At 54.4% G+C, this 6,301-nt stretch overlaps 1 long non-coding RNA gene across 21 annotated transcripts in view; it reads left to right on the forward strand.

Moving 5' to 3' along the window:
* Nucleotides 1-2,156: 2,156 nt before the first annotated feature.
* LOC109455821 (uncharacterized) overlaps nt 2,157-6,301 on the forward strand; it is a 54,254-nt gene continuing 50,109 nt past the window's right edge. For 20 of the 21 annotated variants that reach the window (XR_016022908.1, XR_016022916.1, XR_016022921.1 and 17 more), the window contains exon 1: nt 2,157-2,211. This is a non-coding gene — a long non-coding RNA (uncharacterized LOC109455821). The remainder of the gene's footprint in view (nt 2,212-6,301) is intronic. The other variant, XR_016022927.1, reaches the window with a different exon arrangement.

The following is a 6,301-nucleotide window of genomic DNA, read 5'->3' on the forward strand; positions in this document are numbered from 1 at the left end:
AGAGCCAGGATTAGAATCGTGGCACCAAGCCATGACCAGGGAGGCTTGGTTTTTAGGTTTGTATCCTTTATACCGTGGGCCTGGAGACAGAGGTTGGAGCTGGAAGGATGAGGGTTGGGGAACCAGAGTAGGCCCTGGTTGGGGAGGGCAGATTTCTCCAGAACTGTGTTCCTACCTGGTCCAAGTCTGGAGATAGCAGGGAAGGCAAAATTGTGGCCCTGGGGCATGGGCTACTGAGGCAGCCTTGACTTCCTGGAGGGGCAGCCTGGTGCCCAGGCTCTGGAATCAAACAGACTTCATCGCTTACCACTTGAGTAAGGTAGGGCAGGTAAGACCTTTCACTCCTGTGAGCCTCAGTTTTCCCATCTGTCAAGTGGGGATGGGAATTCCTATCTATAGGGGTGCCTGTGAAGACCAGTGGGCGGCATGTGTGAATAGGGCTTGGGCCAAGTTCAGCAAGTGGTGCTATAGACTTCCTTCTCAGGACCTCTGGTTCCCCATGTGATAAGGTTCAGCTAGGACCTGGTGGTTTCTAGGACCTTCACACACTCTGAGTGTGTTTGCAGCCCTTTCTCCTCCCTCCAGTTTTCTTCCTTCCTTCAGTTTCCCTTCTCTGTGGTTTGGACGTCTATGGACAGACGTCTGTGGTTAGACTATTGGATAGTAAGAGGCAGGCCCATGGACCCCTAAAATTCCCCTGCCTTACCTAGCCTTCCCCCGGTGGCTGAGCGTGAGGCCCCTCCAGGAGGTGAAAGGAGACCAAATAGGACACGGGCTGCACTCTGGGAGGGCTGCGAGGCTGTGGCCTCCCTCTTCCATGTACCCTCCACGACCCGGGAACCTGCTCTTCTGATTGAAACCAGATGGGTCTGCTCTGGCCGGAGGTCTGTCTCCGCAGTCCACTCACTCAGTGTCCTCCCCCAGGAGGGGAGAGAGGGGCCAAGACCAAGAGGAAGTGGAGGTTGGGGGGGGGGTTCCTCTTCACTGGGGCTGGGAGAGAGAGTCCTTCTTTCCCTTCTCCCTACTCTCCAGGCTATTGGCCTGGGAACCTTCCCATTAACCGTGGAGGGTGGTGGTGGGCTGGCGGCCAGCTGAGGACAAGTCTCCCACTGAGGCTTGGGTGGGCAATCCTGGACCTGGCCCCCCCCCCCCCCCCCCCCCCCGCGAAGCTCAGTGGCAGACGCCAAGTAGAGGCTGAGCGTTCCTGTCCCCTGTCTCCTGGACTGGTCTCAAGGTCATTCCCCTCACCCCTGGACTCTTTGGCCTTGGTGGACAGGGAGGTTCTTGCGCGCGGGGGGTGGGGTGGGGGTGGGGGGCAGGGGTTGGGGTGGAAGGGCCGGCGCTGGGCTGAGGCCCAGGGTTCCCGTCATTTCAGGCCTGGCAACTACCCGGCTGCAGATGGCGCCCCCGCCAGCCTGGCGGCCAGCACAAATGCTTTACAGCTGTACTTCTCCCTATGGGATTGCCTTTGAGTCTAGAGACAGAGATGGGGAGCCCAGGGGATTCCGAGGGGTACACACAGACAACTGGGGTGGGTGGGGGACAGGCCAAGATAGCTGGTTGCTGAGAGAGTGAGAATGACAGGGAAACATGAAGCTCCTGAAAAAGTTTCCTCCACATGCAGGAGTTGGAGTGGGGAGTTTGTGAGGAAGGATCATGTTGGGGGGGGTGGGCGGTAGGGGTGGGGGGCTGCCTGGCAGGGCCAGGGTTCAGGGTCCCTGTCTCTGAGAAGAGCCAGAGCTTCTAAATTGGAGCCGCTGGGAGAGTAGCCCAGCCTCGTCTCCCCCCAGGGGAAATTGGACCAGACTGCTCAGGAAATAAATTCAATTTTCCAGCATCATGGAAGGTTAGTCGGACAATAGAGGTTTCTTCCCCCAAAAAACATAAGAAAAAAAGAAAGCCAAATTGCCTTTGGCTGAGCTGTTTCTCAACTTCATTTCTTAGCCTCACTTGAAGGCTTCTCATTCCAAGTGACGTGTGACTGTTCGGTGACCCCTGGCCTGATCACAGTCTGAAGGGTTAGGCCAGGCCAGCCTGAACTGTGCTCCCAGGACCTGTGACCATCCCTATTTCCAAAGGCCCTGGGCAGGCCCAGCCCCATGCAGTGAGGGAGGGGCTGTGGTGAAAATAAAAACCCTCTCCCCAAAAGATTTTCGATTTAAGTTTGAGTGAGTCCTAAATCCCAGGCAACAGGCTCAGAGGGGTTTATATGTAAGTGAAGCTTAAAGGTTTTCTCTCTTTGGACGGTGTGGGGTGGGGTGGGGTGGGGGGTTTGTGGGGGTGTGGGAGGGTGGTTGCCTTTAAAATGGAAATGGCCAGACCCTTGCAGGGGACTTCCCTGGGGCTCTAATGAGGGGAGATGGGCCTGCAGACTGGGGAAGTGTCAGCCTCCAGTTGTGCTGTCTGCAGATGATGGCCTTGTGGGGGACGCTGGTGGCCTGTGGGGGCTCTGGGTACTGGCAGAGAGAGGGAGGCTCAGCACAATCCAAAGTAGAGGGCAGGCCCAGAGTGGGGGGGGACAGCAGAATCTGCCAGGAGGCACATCCCAAATTTCTGGGGTGGGAGGTAGGAGAGAGGAAAGAACACACAGCAAGCTTTGGGGAGAGCAGGACAGTGTCTCGGCTGGAGAGGGTATGTGTGTGTGTGTGTGTGGGGGGGGGGATATAAGGTGGCGTGGGGAGAGAGGGGATGGCTCCAGCCTGCTGGCTGAGAAAGGTCACTTCCAAGAAGACCAGGGCTGGGAACTGCCTTCAAGTTCTTCTTCAGCTCACCCATTGCACAGATGGGAAACTGAGGCTTAGATGGGTCTATGACTTGCTTGTCTGAAGGCAAAAACAAGCTAATGGTAGTAGCAGAGTAGAACTCAGGGCAATGTTATTTTAACACCACCTCCCAGTGGAGCCAAGCGGGGGGTGTCTTTGGGCACATAAATGGAACGGGACTCTTCAGACACCGAAAAGGGAAGCTAAGTAAGTGATATCGAATGAGAGGAGGGAAGGAGGTCCTGATGGAAGATTCTGGGTGGAAGATTACAGAGGAAGATGTGTCACCTTCCAGGCAGAAAGCGGGAGGGGTGATTTTTGTCAACATCCTGAGCAGCCTGAGGCTAGGGACCAGGGTGGGGTTGGGACCTAATGGAAGAAGAGGGGTTTGGCAGACACACCAGAAGGAGCAGCAGAGAACCGCGTACATGGAGGAGGCAGGGGCTTGGACTTACCAGCCTCTGGTTCAATAAGCTCCAAAAGTCATCATTATTATCATCATCACCGTGGGTTTGGGTCCAGATTGCCTGGGTTCACATCTCACTCCACCGCTTATGGCTGGACCCTGGGAAAGTGACTTAACTGCCTAATGCACAGCTCCACATCCACCAATTGAGGACAAATAATAGTACTTACCTGTCATTGTTATTGTCAATATTAAGAGAGATAATGTGTGGCAAAGCTTCTGACAAATGCTCACTGCAAGCCTGATGTGTGCCAGGCACTGTTTTAGGTGCTGGGGATTCAGCAGTGAACAAGATGAGTGGTTTTCCTCAAGGAGCTGCCATTCCAGCAGCGTGGTACTTGGCGTATGTATTAGGTGCTCAGTGAAAGATTGACAGGAGTGCTATCTTTCATATAACGGACACGTGTGCTCTATAGGCCACCAACTGCATTCATGCTCAGTGTGTCGTTAGGTTTCCCATTACCTTAATGTTATGGGTGGGAAACTGAGGCTCAATGTCCAGGAAGTGACTTGTCCTAAATCATGCAGCTAGTTAATGGACCTGCCATCCAGATTGGTCTGACCATTTAGGCTTTTAATTCTTGATGCAGAAGAGGGAAGTAGTGTGCGTGTGTGTGTGTGTGTGTGTGTGGCAGTGTGTGTGTGGCAGTGTGTAGGTGGCAGTGAGGTGAACTAGGGAAAAGACAGGTGCCATCTCAATGTTCACGGGTGTCAAATCTAATGCTGTGGAGGAGAGAATATCTCTCCTGGGCACATGCAGACCGGACCCCCACCTCCTGGCCAATCCTGGTGTGCTTCATTCTGCCCTTCCCAGGGCAGCTCAGCACATATTTGCTGAATGAATGAATGAGCAAGTGAGTGGCACTCTCCCTTCTCCTCCCTCTCCTCATCCTCTCTCTGGTTCTCTCCTCGTGGTGTGGCTCCCTTCCCCACAGGCCTGCTCCAAGCCAAGCTCCACTTGCCCGCCCTGGCAAGATTCCACTGGAGAGAGGTAAAGGCTGAGATGCCTTCCGGAAAACAGGGTTATAATACAAGCCCCTGGCTGGCTCCAAGGGCCCAGAGTCAGGAAGAAGAAGGTTTTTGTTGGGGCTGAGGGCCCAGCCTGGCCAGCACTGGGGCGCTGTGGGGTGGGGAACGTGGCTGGGGCAGGGAGACAAGCCAGTAGGAGGAGTGCTATAGATGGAATTGAAACGTGCCCCCCGCGACCCCACAATGCACATGTTGAAGCCCTAACCCCCAGTGTGACTGTATTTGGAGACAGGCCTTTTAGGAGGTAATTATGGTTAACTGAGGTTAAAAGGGTAGGTTCCGAATCTGACAGGACTGGTGGCCTAATAAGAAGAGAGCCCTGTCTCCAGGACATGCACTGAAGAAATGCCATGTGAACAAACGGTGGGAAGGTGGCCATCTGCAAGCCAAGAGCAGAGCCCTCACCAGTACCCGACCACGCGGGCACCCTGACCTTGAACTTCAGGCTCCAGAACTGTGAGAAAGTAAACCACCCAGTCTTTGGTATTTTGTTATGGCAGCCTGAGCAGACTGATACAAGGGGGAACAGGGGCCTCTAGTCCTGCTCTTTCCCACATGGTCCTTCTAAGCTCAGAGACAACCAAGGACCCAGGCCTAGATCAAGTAGGCTCCTGCCCCATCCTGTCTTGGGATGAGAGCCTCTCTTTTTAGGCAGTTTTCCAATCTTTAAAATGGGATTATACATATATAACGTGTCTCATACTGCATGTAGCACATAGGAACCCCCCCTCCAATAAAAGTTAGTTTCTCCCCTTCTTTGCATGCTAAACTCCTATTCATCCTTGAAGACCCAACTCAAATGTTACCTCCTTGGTAATATGGCCCTCATTCCTTCCAAATGGGTAAAGTCTATCTTCCCTGTTTCTGCCCTTCCTGCCAGCCCTGCATGGCACTTACAAACCTCTGTTATAACACTGTTGTATTTACGTGTTTTCCTGGCTCAGTATGTCACCAGAAAACATTTGTTGGAGGAATCAAGCTGTTGATCTCTGGGTTGGGAACCCCCAGCCCTGCCCCCGTTCCAAGCCCTCAGCCTATTGGATGACAGGAGAGTTATGGGCCCGAGGAGGATGAAACAGCTGGGGTGAACAAACTTGGTGCTCTGTGGGAGATGTGTGGGGGAGGTGGTCAGATGGGAGGTCACTCTGCAGCCTGGGACGAGGCAGGGTTCAGGGGCCATGGGAATCTGAGTACTGAAAACTGGTTGGCAGTGCAGGAGGCTGCCCCCCGCCCTTTTCATCAGCTCCAGCAGCAGTTGGGCTTCGCTGTGAGTTCAGCCACTTGGAACAAAGGGGCAAGGCAATTAAATGGGAAAAGAGTGAGAGGGAAGATTTTTCTGTAAAGAAGGAGAGGATAGGTTTGGGAATCGGTGGGTGGAGAAGGTATGAGGAAGAGAAAGATGATGAGGGAGAGAGAAACTGGGAGAGGGGAAGTGAGGGAGGATTGGGTGGGTGGTGTGTGTGTGTGCGCAGAGAGACGGATGCAGAAAGGGATGGGGAGAGATGGAAAGTAGAGAGAAGTAACATTGGAGGGGATACTCGGGAGGGAGGCTTAAGAACAAGGGCCAGGCCTGGAAGCTCCTGGAAAGAAAATGCCTGGGCGTCCCTGTATGGATGTAAGGAGCCCTCCCCTCCTAGCTCCGGGCTTGGTGGCTGTCCTTCCTCCCCTCTGCCCTCCAACCCTCCCACCCTTGCTGGGCTGGCTGCTCTGCCAGGCAGCAAAAGTCCAAGTCAAGTTCTCTGTTAAATCTTCCTGGAGGAAAGGGTGGGGGTGGAGGGGACTGCAAATGCAGCAGAGATTATTGGCTTCCACAGACTCTGTCCATGGCCAGGCTGAGCGGGTAGGGGTTAGGGGCTGGAACAGCAGTTTGGTAGAGGGAGAGGAGGCAGGGGCTAGTGGAGGCTGTGGGCTGGGTCCATTTACAGGCCTTCCAGGGCAGCCCCTGCCACTGGGTGCCTTAGCTCAGCCCAAGTGGAATCAGCAGCTCTCTGCTTCCTAAGGCGCTTTAGGAAAGCGAATGCCCCCTACAGTCCCCTCTGGTACC

The sequence above is a fragment of the Rhinolophus sinicus genome, chromosome 12, assembly GCF_057876585.1.
Source record: "Rhinolophus sinicus isolate RSI-liver-muscle chromosome 12, RSI-T2T, whole genome shotgun sequence".
Taxonomy (NCBI): domain Eukaryota; kingdom Metazoa; phylum Chordata; class Mammalia; order Chiroptera; family Rhinolophidae; genus Rhinolophus; species Rhinolophus sinicus.